The sequence below is a fragment of the Pygocentrus nattereri genome, chromosome 4, assembly GCF_015220715.1.
Source record: "Pygocentrus nattereri isolate fPygNat1 chromosome 4, fPygNat1.pri, whole genome shotgun sequence".
In the NCBI taxonomy this organism is placed as follows: domain Eukaryota; kingdom Metazoa; phylum Chordata; class Actinopteri; order Characiformes; family Serrasalmidae; genus Pygocentrus; species Pygocentrus nattereri.
Genome location: NC_051214.1, coordinates 12,745,481 through 12,758,889, shown reverse-complemented (window position 1 = coordinate 12,758,889; position 13,409 = coordinate 12,745,481).

Here is a 13,409-nt window from a genome sequence, read left to right as displayed (position 1 = left end):
ATAAGTCTATATAAATCTATATGAACTCATTTAACTAATCTACTGAGTTGGCTAATGTTATATACCTATAGTTTAGCGCTGATGTGCTTATGACACAATTACATATATTACACGTATTCACACATGCATTCAGTGTAAAAGCATCAGTGCACAGTCATGATAAAGTGATGACATACAGGAGCCAATATCATTGCTTTGATTTTTTCACACTGGCTGATTTTTACTGATGAAATGCAGTAAGTAGATCAAATATATGCACACATGCACACACACTGCGCCTCCCTCCAGCCTGTGGCCCCCTGCTTCCCTGGTTGGCACACAGTAGTGAGTGTATTCTGAGCTGAGTTTGCAAGTGGTTAATGTGGTAATTGGATGAGTCAATGACTCTGCATGCTTTAAAAGAGCACGCCGCCTCTCTCCCCTGCGCCTTTCATCCCCTCATCATTTATTCATCCTTTTTCTTTTTGGATGAGTGCAGATCCACCTCCTGTCTGTCTACATGTCTGCCGATCTGTCGGTTTGTCTGTCTGTGCGTCCAAAAGCGTGTCTTCTCTGCTCCGGGGTGGGGAATGAATGCATACTCAGACACTTAAAAAACAGCACGAAACAGTGGGTACTCTTACTCAACTCCTGAAAAGGGGAGGTGTCTGAAATAGGTTGCAGAGAAGTCATTCTAACAACGCTTGTGGAAATGATGATGATGATGATGATGATGATGATGATGATGAATTAGTCTGCTTATCATAAAAACTTGCCAGTCACTTATATAATGTCTACAACTAGACATTATACAGATTTATATAATGTATACAACAGATATATAGAGATTTTATTCACAAATATCATTTAATCATGTTTCAGGCATTAGGCAGGACATTTGATGAAATACGTTTCTGTGAGGTAGCTTTCAGAGGCATTAAATGCTTCAGATGTCTGGCTCCTATCACCATCCATATGAACATGTTTTTCGTGGTTAAAACCTCTCTAAATTACTTTGTTTACAGCTTGGCAGCAGAAATTTGGAAGAATTGGTGAAATTCCCCTTTTCAGGGGTTAAATCCATTATTCCTTGCTGAAGCAGAGTTCAAGTCGGGAGCCCGTTTGTTCTAAATACAGAGCACTGTTTGTATGCATGTTTATATGTGTGCATGTGTTTGTGTCTGAGTACCACACTCGCTCTAAGTCTTGTTTGATTTAGCCTGATGCAGCCTGAAGCTGAGTGGAGGTATCCGGTTTCGTTCTGGTTTTAGCCTCCGTTCTGAAGCTCAAAGCGCTACCCTCCTCTCCGGCTGTGGGTTGAGGAAATGGGAGTGAATTTGATGGGGGGCTGATTTTTTCCCCTCTGCTTTGCCTTTTATCTCCACACAGCTCACATCACAACCATCAGGCCTTGCATGGGGCGAGCGGAAAACGGGTCCGTGCTGATTACACCAGGCATGGGCAAAAGAGATGGAGTGATTGAGGGAAGTGAGGACGGAGAGTGGGATGGAAAGAATGAGAGAGGATTCTCATTGCTGAGTGACAGACGTGAGACGAGCGGGCCTCCTTGAGAAAAGCCTCTCACACTTACGCACACAGACACAGTCGTAGAAGCACACGCACACTGCAAACTAATGGCTGTGGCCACATCAAATAGGGAGCAATCTCCTCCAACAAGAGCATAATCAAAACCACACCTGGCATCAGAACACAGTAAACTGAGAGAGAGGGCGAGAGAGGAAGAGGGAGAGAGAGAGAGAGAGAGAGAGAGAGAGAGAAAGACAGAGAGAGAGAGAGAGAAAGACAGAGAGAGAGAGAGACAGAGAGATGGAGAGACAGAGAGAGAGAGAGAGAGAGAGAGAGAGAGAGAGAAAGACAGAGAGAGAGAGAGAGAAAGACAGAGAGAGAGAGAGAGAAAGACAGAGAGAGAGAGAGACAGAGAGATGGAGAGACAGAGAGAGAGAGAGAGACAAACAGAAAGAGAGAAAGAGAGAGAGAGGCCAAGTGAGAAAGCATGTGTGTATGTGTGTGTATTTATTAAGTAATTACTTAATGAATGATTACACTGTTCTACACAGTTCTTAATGATTAACATATTTTAGAATGTTCTCCATCATTCACACTTTTCCTGATTGTGCTCTCTCTCTTATTCACAGTGTTTTGCAATGCTTTAACTCAGTTGAATTGCTCTAGAAAGTTCCTTATGATTCATATTTTAGAATGTTCTCCATCATTCGCATTGTTCTTGATTTTTTTTTTTATTCTGGTTACACTGTTTAAGAATGTCTCCCCATTCACATTGTTCTAGACTGTCGTTCATCACTGCTTCTGTTCTAGAAGGGTCTATTCTGTTCCTATTCTAGGTTCTAGAATGTTTTCCTTACATTCACGTTGGTTTATTTGGTTAATCAGACTGTTGCAATTGATTGCTGATTGATGGGTAATGTTGAGTCATGATGCCATGGCCTTAAATTAACATGGTCATGCCAGAAAAGGTTGTTGAGTTGAGCTGATATGAGACGTCTCCACGTCCGTATCTGGATGAGTTTGTGAGTCAAGAGTCGGTTGCTCTCCTCTGGAGAGGATCAAACGGGAACATCTCTGACTGGGCGCGTGTGTGTGAATCTGAGGGTACGTCCCAGACAGGGAAGCGACGTGCCAATCCTGAGTGCCCGTATCCGGGCAACCGTGCCACGCAGCGCCCGGCGCCCCCTCAGCAGCTCCTTTGTGCCAAAGCCAGCGCCGTGCCGACTGCACAGTGCCACACACCACGGCCCACGGGGAGAGGGGCAATGTGGGATACGTCTCAATCCACAGGACAGTGACCCCCCTCTCCACTTGTCCCTCTTTATCCCCCCAACCTGCTGTCTTCTGCACTCTCTATGCCATGGAGAAATCATCTCTCTGCCCTGCTGTCACCTACTCAGCATGCTCAGATACATCCCTTACTCTCGCTCTCTCTCTTTCTCTCTGCCTTATATCTCCCTCTCCCTCACTCTGTGTCTGTCTCTCTGTATCTCTCTCTCTGTGTTAATCTCTCTCTCTCTCTCTCTCTCTCTCTCTCTCTCTCTGTCTATCTCACCCTCTCTCTCTGTCTCTCTCTCCCTTTCTTGTTCTTTCTCTCTCTCATCCTTTATTTTTTCTCTGTTTTGCCCTTTGTCTCTCACCCTCTCTCTTTCTTTCTCTCTCTTTCTCTATCTCTCTCCCTCTCTCGCTCTCTCATTCTCTCACTCACTCTTACCCTCTTGTCTACTCTTTCTTTCTATGAACTACTCCTCCATCAATTTTGGTCTCTTCTCTCTCTCTCTCTCTCTCTCTCTCTCTCTCTCTCTCTCTCTCTCTCTCTCTCTATTCTTCACTCCCCCACCTCTCTCAGTCTCTCTTTCCTCCCGTCTCTCTATCTTTCTGCCTGACAGATCACAGGAATATAAGCTTCTTTCTTCCAGACCGCAGGACTCCTTGAAAACCTCCAGTGCCCAAGAACAACATTGCAAACCTCCCACCACACACACACACACATACACACACACACACACACACACACCTAGTATCTCCGGAGTTGAGACATGATTGACGTTCTGGGAGGAACAGCCTATCATCCTATGTGAGGACATTGGGGGGGATGCAGACAAAGCAAGAGAAGAGGAGAATGTGGCTGGGAGTGAAAGGGGCAGGGATAAGGAGATATAGCTGAAAAGGCCTGTAAAAGGGGGAAACCTGAAAATAAAAGATAGCAGAGCGGAAATTGTACACGCTCAGAAATAAAGGCATGAAACTGTCATTGGGGCAGTACCCATCTTGTCTCTGGGGTGGTACCATCCAAGGTACATCTCAGTACTTTTAGTCAAGGCACATAATTGTACCATAATCCACTGAAATGATATTTTCTAAGCTCTACTGACTCCACACACCCTGTCTAGTCTCCAGGATTTTTATTTTACTGTTCTGTTTTAAAGCATTATGTTATGAAAAGGTGTGTAAATGTACTTTTCCACTGAGAAACTTACATTAGGTTCACAATTGGACCTTAAAACCCCTGTTGTACCTTTAAGGGTACATTTACATTGTTTGGACCTTGACTAACGAAAAATGTACCTGCTAAGTACCTTTATTTCTAACAGTGTAGAGAAGATAGCATGTGATTAGAGAGGAAGGTGATACATGAGACATGATACACCAGAGAGAGGGAGAGAGAGGGAGTATATTTGCATGAAGGTAAAAGAGACCCTTGCTGTAGAGAATAAAACTTTTGGGTCCCACCAACCAAGCATACACCAACAATGCAGTTTGCACATTCTTGAGCAGTGTAAATAGGCACTACATTCTAGAAAAGTGTGAATGGGGGACAATATTCTAGCACACTGTGAATGAAGAAAACATTCTACAAACCCTTTTCTAAAAAATTATTTTCTAAAAATGTTGGGACATTAAGAGAAATGCAAATAAAAACAGAAACCGTGATTTGTGAATCCACTTTGACTCGTATTTTGAATTAAGTCAGTCTAAAGATGAGATATTTAACGTGGAATCTTATCAATTGCATTATTTTTTTCTAAATACACACTCATTTTGAAAGTGATGCCGACAGGGGCAATGTAAGACAAGGAGCATTGTTAAAAGTTCAGAAAATGTTTCAAAAGAGGTGATGCAATCATGCTTGGGTGGAAACAAGCATCCAGGAAAGGCTGAGTGCTTTGTAAGCAACCATGAGTTGAGGCTTGCCTTTTCAAATGTATCAGCAAATAATCCATCCACATTCCTTTAGGTGTTTCATCCACTGCAGTGCATGACATTATGAAAAGATTCAGAGAATCCAGAAAAATCTCTTCGTGCAATAAAAAGCAAGGCTAAAAACCACAACTGCATGCCTGTGACCTTTGATCCCTCAGACGCTGCAATAACCTGCATGTTTCTATGATGGCTATCACAGCATGGGCTTGAGCATACTTTGACAAACCATTGTCAATAAATGTTGACACACAGTTTGTTGCTGCACCCACAAATGCAAGTTAAGACTATACTGTGCACAGTGGAAGTCATGTGTCAACAATGTCCAGAAATGCTGCCAACTTCTCTGGGTTTGAGATTATCTGAAATGGACTGATACATGATGGAAATGTATATTATGGTTTGATGATTCAACCTGATGGACTGTTAATGGAAATAATGGACATTGTGTTCTCCAGGCCAAAGAAATAAAGGACCATCTAGATTGTTACTAGGGTAAAGTTCAAAAGTCACTGTTTGTCCTGGTATGGGGTGTCACACCTGGTATGGGGTGTGTTAGCGCCCAGACTGCACATTTGTGAAAGCACTAATAACATTGTATATGCACATTTTTGAGCAACACTGCCTTTTTAGATGACGTCTATTTCAGCACTGTTCAAGCTTATTTCATTAAGATAATGAAATAATTTGTTACAACAGTATAGCTGTGTATTCAGAGAGTCTGGATGGTAGATTGGCTGGCTCTTATTTATAATGTGTGGCGCACAATGAAGTGCAAAATATAACATCGAAGACTCACAATAGTTGCACAGTTGAAGACCTGTAAAACTAAAGAATGAAAAAAATATGTACTTTCAGAACTGGATTAGGTCTTTAGTGATCAAATGTTCATTAAAATCACAGGCTTATTACATACTAATGCTTATTATTCACTAACTACAGTGAAAACTGGCCAAGCTATTCTTAGGTAATAGAAGTGAGTTATAAAACTTTGGTAAAACATGAAATATAATGTTTTTATGCTGTTTTTAATTTAATACAGGTCAAAAGAATTACAAATCATTGCATTCTGTTTTTATTGGCATACGCAAAACCATCCCAACGTTTTTACAAATAGGTTCCAAGAAATTGTACAACAGTGTGAATGAGAAAAACATTCCATATCAGTGTGAATGAGGAACAGAATTCTAAAACTACATGAATAGAACATTCTAGACCAATGTGAATGAGGAAAACATTCTAAATCAATGTAAATCTGGGAACCTTTCAGAACAGAATGAATGGAGGAGAACACTCCAAAACAGTATTCTAGAACCATGTTTCTGGAACATTCTAGACCAGTGTGAATGAAGAAAGCAAACAAGAATGTTATAAATGGTGAAAACATTCTAGAACAGTGTGAATTTGGGAGAACATTCCAGAACACTAAAAATCTGGGACAATATTCTACAACACTGCAAATGAAGAGTTGTGTGAATGAGATCCTACAATAGTATAAAGGAACTTGTGTGAATGATGATAGCACTCTCAAACAGTATGAATGGGCAGAACATTCCAGAAGAGCGTGAATGGGGAGAACATTGCAGGAAAACATGACTAATGGAGAAAGTTTTAGTACAGTGTGAAGACAGAGAACATTCTAGAGAGGAAAGGATTACATTCAGGTATGGCATACAGACCCAACACTGGAATTGCTGGGACTGTGTATTCTGGCCTTTTCTATTCTTTTTAGTAAATGAATTTGTGAGTACGAGGAACCTTTTCTAATTTTAAAGAACCTCCACATAATGGAAATATTCTGTACCTATTAATGTTGTTTTACAATAACTGCACATCCAAGCCAAGAGCCATTTATAAGCAATCCAGAAGTGACTCATTGGTGTAGAACTCAGCCTCAGTTGAAAAATATGGTCAATTGCATCTTTTTCTCTTTCTCTGAGCATAAACTCATACATATAAACATGTACGCTGAGCTCAGGGCCTCAGCCCAAATGACCTTCCCTAACTGATGAAATTTACCAGTAGACAGGCCACATGACGGCAACAGATCAGCATGATTATATACCGGATCGGCTCTTTTCTCAAAGCGACGATGGTGGCTCATGGCTATGCCAGACTCATGCTGACCAGACGACAGATGACAGTTGGATTTCTGTAGCGTGGACTGGCACACAGGCCTAAAATCTGTCTCTGCCTGGAGGGACGAGTGTGCCTGTGTGTGTGTGTGTGTGTGTGTGTGTGCGTGTTGGAGAGATAAGCACTTGCTTTGGGCAGAAAGAGATTAGATCCATCTTTTTGAATGACAGGAAAATGACTGTCAGGCTTACACAATGATAGATATTAGGTCAAACACACTTCCATGTGCCTTGGGCCATGCTGGAAGAGGGACAGAACAAATTGGAAAGATTGCAATGTTGAGGCTGCTGCAAAAGTATGAATTAGAAAAAGGAGGGTGACGATACAAAAATCAGGAACTGATATGATAGCAGTGTCAGTGTACAGCAATACTGAGTAACTGAATGTGTTCCTTAAGATAATATATTACTATTTCTATTTTTAGTTTGTTGGAACATTCAACATTATAGGTATTGAGATGCTAAACAGTTGGCTCAATCTTGCTTCCTTTGGGGTAATATTCTACATATTTTATTGTACACTTCTGAGGCCGTGTTGTTGGTTTGTAGTTGTCTTCATATATTTATCTATTTTGCTCTATGGAACATTTTCAGAAACGGCAGCTATCACATCCTGAGATATTTTTGAGGTATGGTATGTCCAGCTTTCATGGGAATGTCACTGAATCCTCTGAATTTATTAATTATGCTGCCAAAAATTTGAAACCACTCCTTAACTCTTAGCACTGTGTGATTTCTCAGCATGTCGCAGTGCACCATGCAATTCACCATTACTCCATTAAAATAAAGCTATATTAAGACCACTGAAAGCCACAAAAGATCACATGTGGATTGAGATAAACACAGTGAAAGGCAGCCAGTCTTTTAGGTAAACAGACAAATGCTAAAGGTTAGTTACTTCAGCTAACATTACTATCCTAGCCTTTTTGATTTCAAAAATAGGCAGATTATTTCATAGCAGTGCTCTGTTATATGATGCTATGTGATGCTGTGTGATGTTGCGTTGCGTGAAGCTACACGATGTGATGCTATGTTACATGACGCTATGTTATGTGGTGCTATGTTATGTGGCGCTATGTTATGTGGCGCTATGTTACATGATGCTATGTTACATGACACAACGTTACATGATGTTACCCTACATGATGTTACTCTACATGATGTTACTCTACATGAAATTGTGCAGTTTGTCATGATACATCCAGTGTGGAGTAGCCTCTAGACACCTCCACCAAAATTCCCAACAAAAATTAGCAAGCTTTGCACACATGGCAATAAAGTTGCCTTGGAAATAGTAGCCTACAGTCTGAGTAGCAAGTGTTGGTATGTGTTGTTATGTAAATATATAATAGTGTTGAAGTTTAGTAGTAGCTTTACTTTAATGCTGTCAGCTGAATGAACAAGGGAGTTTGCTTGTTTGCTTTTGACCAATAAATGACATTGTAATTAAATGTACATAGGACAAAAGGCATCAGCTTTGGAACATTTTTGTTTAATTCCTTTGCTTTCAGAATACCAAGAAAAAAGAATAAGTCAAACAAACTAGTACGACTGAGCAGAAACTTCCCATCAATCTCTAACATAGATGATTTCAAGACTTGAAGTTCTACAGTGAACATGGAGGAGGTTTTGTTGAAGGAGATGAATCTCTGTTTAGCTGGTTCTAGGGGGCCAATATGTAGGAGAGGCCAAAGTTACAGTGGGAGACCAGTTCAACAGTTGAGAATAGGTGTGGACTATGACACTCATAATGACTGAGTGCAGCAGTGAGGGCAGGGGTTCTCAGCTGTTTAAGATTTCTGAGGGCTATGCTACATTCAGTAAGTGACTATGGGAGTCCTAGAAAACTTAAAAAGTGACAGCTTTATGGCCTGAAGTCCTTAGACTGGTAAGAGGAGGGGAAGCTAGTAAAGGAAAAAAAATATCATGCATGTGGCCTTGACACTGGTTTGGAAGACGTGAAGCAATACAAAGGAGATAAGAAATCTAACGAAAACACACAATGAGCATCTATGGCTTTGTGGGCCATGGCTTTGGAAGGCTCTTGAATAAAATAGTACTCAGTCTAAACACAACAATAAATGTTGAAGGTATTTCAATGAAACCATAAATGTTCTGCCATGTGAGTAATTAACATTTACAGCCAATGCTAGTTAAGGTTAGTCCCACACTGGCTGAGACATATAAGCCTACATTGAGGTTAGAAATGCAGTGTTATTCAGAGTTTTTTTAGCAGCCATGAAACAAATGAGTTTAAGGTTTTGTAAGAGTTAAGATATCTGATTTTTGGAAGCTTTGTAAGAAAAGTACTGCTAATCTGAAAGGCCAGAACCTCAATATCACGTAGATTAATGTAGTCTCAGGACATTTGGAGGACGTGCTCAAGTACATTATTTAAAAGGCCTTTAAAACATGAAAGAAATCTATCATCTCTGATAACATCTTTGAAATTTTGGGAAGGTGTTCCATGAGATAAACTTCCACATGAAATGGGTTTGGGGTTTCCCTTGAGGGTCCAAGTGACTGGAGGTGTCTTAAACAAAGTACTCACACTGCAAATGAAATGATTCTAATAATGCAGATGTCTGTAGCACTCACCAACACCTTGGTCAAGTGTTCCACTCTCATATCTACCATAGCACATTTATCATAGAAATTTTATTTCAGTTACATTTAGTTTTATTTGTATAGCACTTTTAACAACAGACGTTGTCCCAATGCAGCAAATTGACAGAAATGTGGGTCCAAGAACCATTAATATGAAGCAAGATTCAAAAGGAGGAACTCTCTTAGAGCATGAGGAAAAACAACTGAGAAGAACTAAGATTCAAAATGAAAAACTCCTTAAAAGCATGAGCAAGAACCACAGAGAAGAACCATGACTCAAAGGAAACATTCTGTAAAAGTATGAGGAAAAGCCAATGAGAGGGAATAAGACTCAAAAGGGAAAATTGCCTAAAAGCATGAACAAGAACCACTTAGCAGAGCCAAGATTAAAAAGCAAAAACTTGCCAAGAGAAAGAGGAAGAAACACTTGGAACCAAGGCTCAAAAGTAAAACCTCTGTAAAAGCAGGGAAAAGAAACACTAAGAGGAGCCAAGACACAAAAGCATGAGCAAGAACTGTTAAGAGGAACCCAGACTCCAACAGAGAACCCCTTATCCTCTAGGCCTCCAGCTTAGATCATGGTGAAGAAAAGTAATCCAGTGATCAGTATTACAAGCCTGTCTAAGATCTGTCTGAATCTTCTTCAAAGTACTTGAAATCTTGAGCAGATGTTAACTGATCACTATAATATGTCACATGGCTGCAGAAAGAAATGACAACACACCAGAAGTCCATAAAATAGAAGAATTTTAAGATACACCTTAATCTTAATTCTACTCATCCTGTTACTTCATTTGGACACCATCTCTATTTTTCTATTTTGGGATTCCACACTTGAGCTGTAAGGTAACAGGGAGAGTAAGGGACACCCAAAAATGCAGTTGACGTGTTTTAAACATGCTGGAATTTAGGGTCCGAAGATGGGAAGCATTTGAGTGTCACACCCTTTAGCCACATTGGTTCACCCTAATGACCCTTTCTACCCATGGCCTATTTTCCAGCAGCCTCTTAATAGTTCCCATAAGTCACTCAGGTAACCAACACCACTAGGACTAGGCCTCTATCTCACTCTGAAAAGCTCATTGATCTGTAGAGATGTAACTGCTTGCCACCAGGATGTAGCTTGATAAGCAATCTTTTGTTTTGTTTTTGGAGGTGTGGCTAACCAGAGGCCGTTTGAATTCTCTGTGAGAGGTGAGATTCTTCAGCTTGACCGGCATATCCACCTTTGGCAGTCTGAGGGTCAAAGTTGACTGAATGATGGGCAGAGGCCTAATAGCAATGAGCACAGGTCCCGAAGGGAACATGATGTTTTAGGAGCGCCAAGCTCAGACATGTCGGTCGGGCCTGAGAGATGAACAAAGTGTTCAAGTTTAGCAGACCTAGGGTCAAAGATGAGAGAGCCTGAAACTCTGCTGCAATGCACATCTCACACCTCAAACTGCTGCATCTACTGCTAGAACCAGCCTTTTTTTAGCAAGCCAGTAACAAAATACTTCTTATAAGCTTTAATTTAACTTCATTTAATTTAATATGATGATGATGATGATGATGATGATGATGATGATTGATTGATTCGTCAACAACTTTTCTGAGTAACTAGTCAACCAGTAAAAATGAACCTCTACAGTGAAGTCAGCTAGATGGTCAGTGTTATCTTACCATACCAATGACTCTAGAACATAATGCTTGCATGCTGGTGCCCCTTAAACTGTAATCTGGCCACAAACTCTAAACATGACTACAAGAGAAGAAGTAAGAAGAACAAACAGCTTTTCCAGAAAGACCAAAAGAGAAGGGGGCAGAAGCAGAAGTTCTTTCTGGAAATTTTGATGAACTTAATGAATTAAGGATGAGGGGAACGGGTTCAAAAGTTTAAGCTTGTTCCTAAAGAAGAAAGGCACGCAAGGGGGGCTGATGGCAAAGATACTTACCAAGTACAGTCCCAAAATCCCAAATCCACCTGAGCTTCTTCGCCTCCCTCTCAAATGTACTATTCACCACACACAGACAAAGAGCCTCTAGGCTGACCTACTTTATGTTCATACAAAATTAGAAGACTAATTTTCCAAATGGATCAGCACAGACCAAACCAGCTCTGGGTGGAATAGCAGTTTGATCTTTAACAAGAGCAAAAGTGTGTAATACAATAGTACATTACAATAGTACATTCTTAAAAAGGAACGTCCTTCAAGGGCTCTTTAGTAAAGAAAACAGTTCTATATAGAACTATTCAATATAGAAAAAATAAAGATATTTGTTTTTATTTTGACAGTGATGATGGACAAGTTTTAGGCTAGGATGTCCTTTAAGCAGTGCAGATTGGTGGTGCTGTATTTTAACCCATAGCATCCTGTTCAGCTCCAGCATCATACAGCAGGTCGACTGATTTTTATTAATTTAGCAGCAGACTAAATTGTATCTGTGTGTGTGTGTGTGTGGTATTGGTGGCGAGGTCAAACTGAAGAGGCTTTGCCAGAATCCAGACGGTCAGCAGAATTCTGTCTGCTTTCTGCGCATTCGCTATGCGCTTTCGCTGCAGTCAGCTCCTATTGCACCCCCAACCCCCAAAACACACCCTTTACCTCTCTCTCTCTCTCTCTCTCTCTCTATCTTTCTCTTTCTCTGTTTCCCTTTCGCTCTTTCTACTTCTGTCTCTCCCTTATCTTTCACTCTTTCTATTCTCTCAGCTCTCTTTCTCTAGCTTTTGCTCTATCTCTCCCTCTTTTATTCTTTCTCACTCTAGCCCTCTTCTATTTGTTTCTCTCTCTACCTCTGTCTCTATCTTTTTATCTGTCTCTCTTTCGCTCTTTCTACTTCTCTCCCTATCTGTCTCTCCCTTTTTTTTCTCTATTATCTTGCTACTTCTCTCTAAATCTCTCTTATTCTTTCTGTACCTCTCTCTCACTCTTGCGCTCTCTCTCTCTCTCTCTCTCTCTCTCTCTCTCTCTGTCTCTCTCTCTCTCTCTCTCTCTCTCTCTCTCTCTCTCTCTCTCTCTCTCTCTCTCTCTCTCTCTGCAGCAGAATAATGCGCAGTGTTGGTGGAGCGTCCTCTGTGTCCCTGGTGACCTATACTCTGAGAGATGCTTTACATATCACTCACACACACTCTCATCCCAGCGATACACACAGATGAGGTGCACATTCACTGTAATAATGCAGAAACTGTAGCTCAGTATGTTTTAATAATAGATATTGCACTTGTGCTCCATGTTCAGTACAGCTTTAGGGAAATATGCAATGGCAAATGTAAAGGCTCTAAAAATGGCTAATATTATAGCCGTTGATTATGTTTCAGTACTGTCACTCAAAAGCCCATTTGAAATTGTAACCTTACAAGGGAAATAAAAAATGTTCTTACCGTAAAACGATTTTCTTTGAAGTAATTTTGGACATTCATATTGGTCCATTCCTTATGAAATGTTCACACAATGTAAAGTATAGCTGGTGTTTTCCAGAAGGTTAGAACATTTCTGCATAATTAAATAAATAATATGCTGGCAAAGTGTGAAGTGCTCCGTTCTAGAGAAACTCTCCTAGTTCTTAGTTCTCAGTGGTGCTGATAGGAACCAGACCTTTCGAGTTTAATGCCTTTCAAAGCTCCTTCACAGGAAATTATTACATGAAAATGGTTATAGATGCGTTGCCCGATGTCTAAAATGCTGTTTGAGATAAACTTGCAATCAGATTTTGGCTTAGAACACTTTTCCATTCATGAATACATCTGCATCAGAAGAGAAGGGTTCTTTAGTAAAGATGATGGTTCTATATAGAGCCATGAACACTCAAAGAGTGGTTCTTTGCATGATGGAGAATGTTTTGTACATGGCTCTATATCGAACCTGTTTGGTTCAATGTAATTGGTTCTGTATAGTACCAAAAAGGGTTCTCCTATTGTTTCAAGCTTGACATCATAACTATAGCAGAAGCATTTTGGTTCTATGTAGAACCATTTTCAAA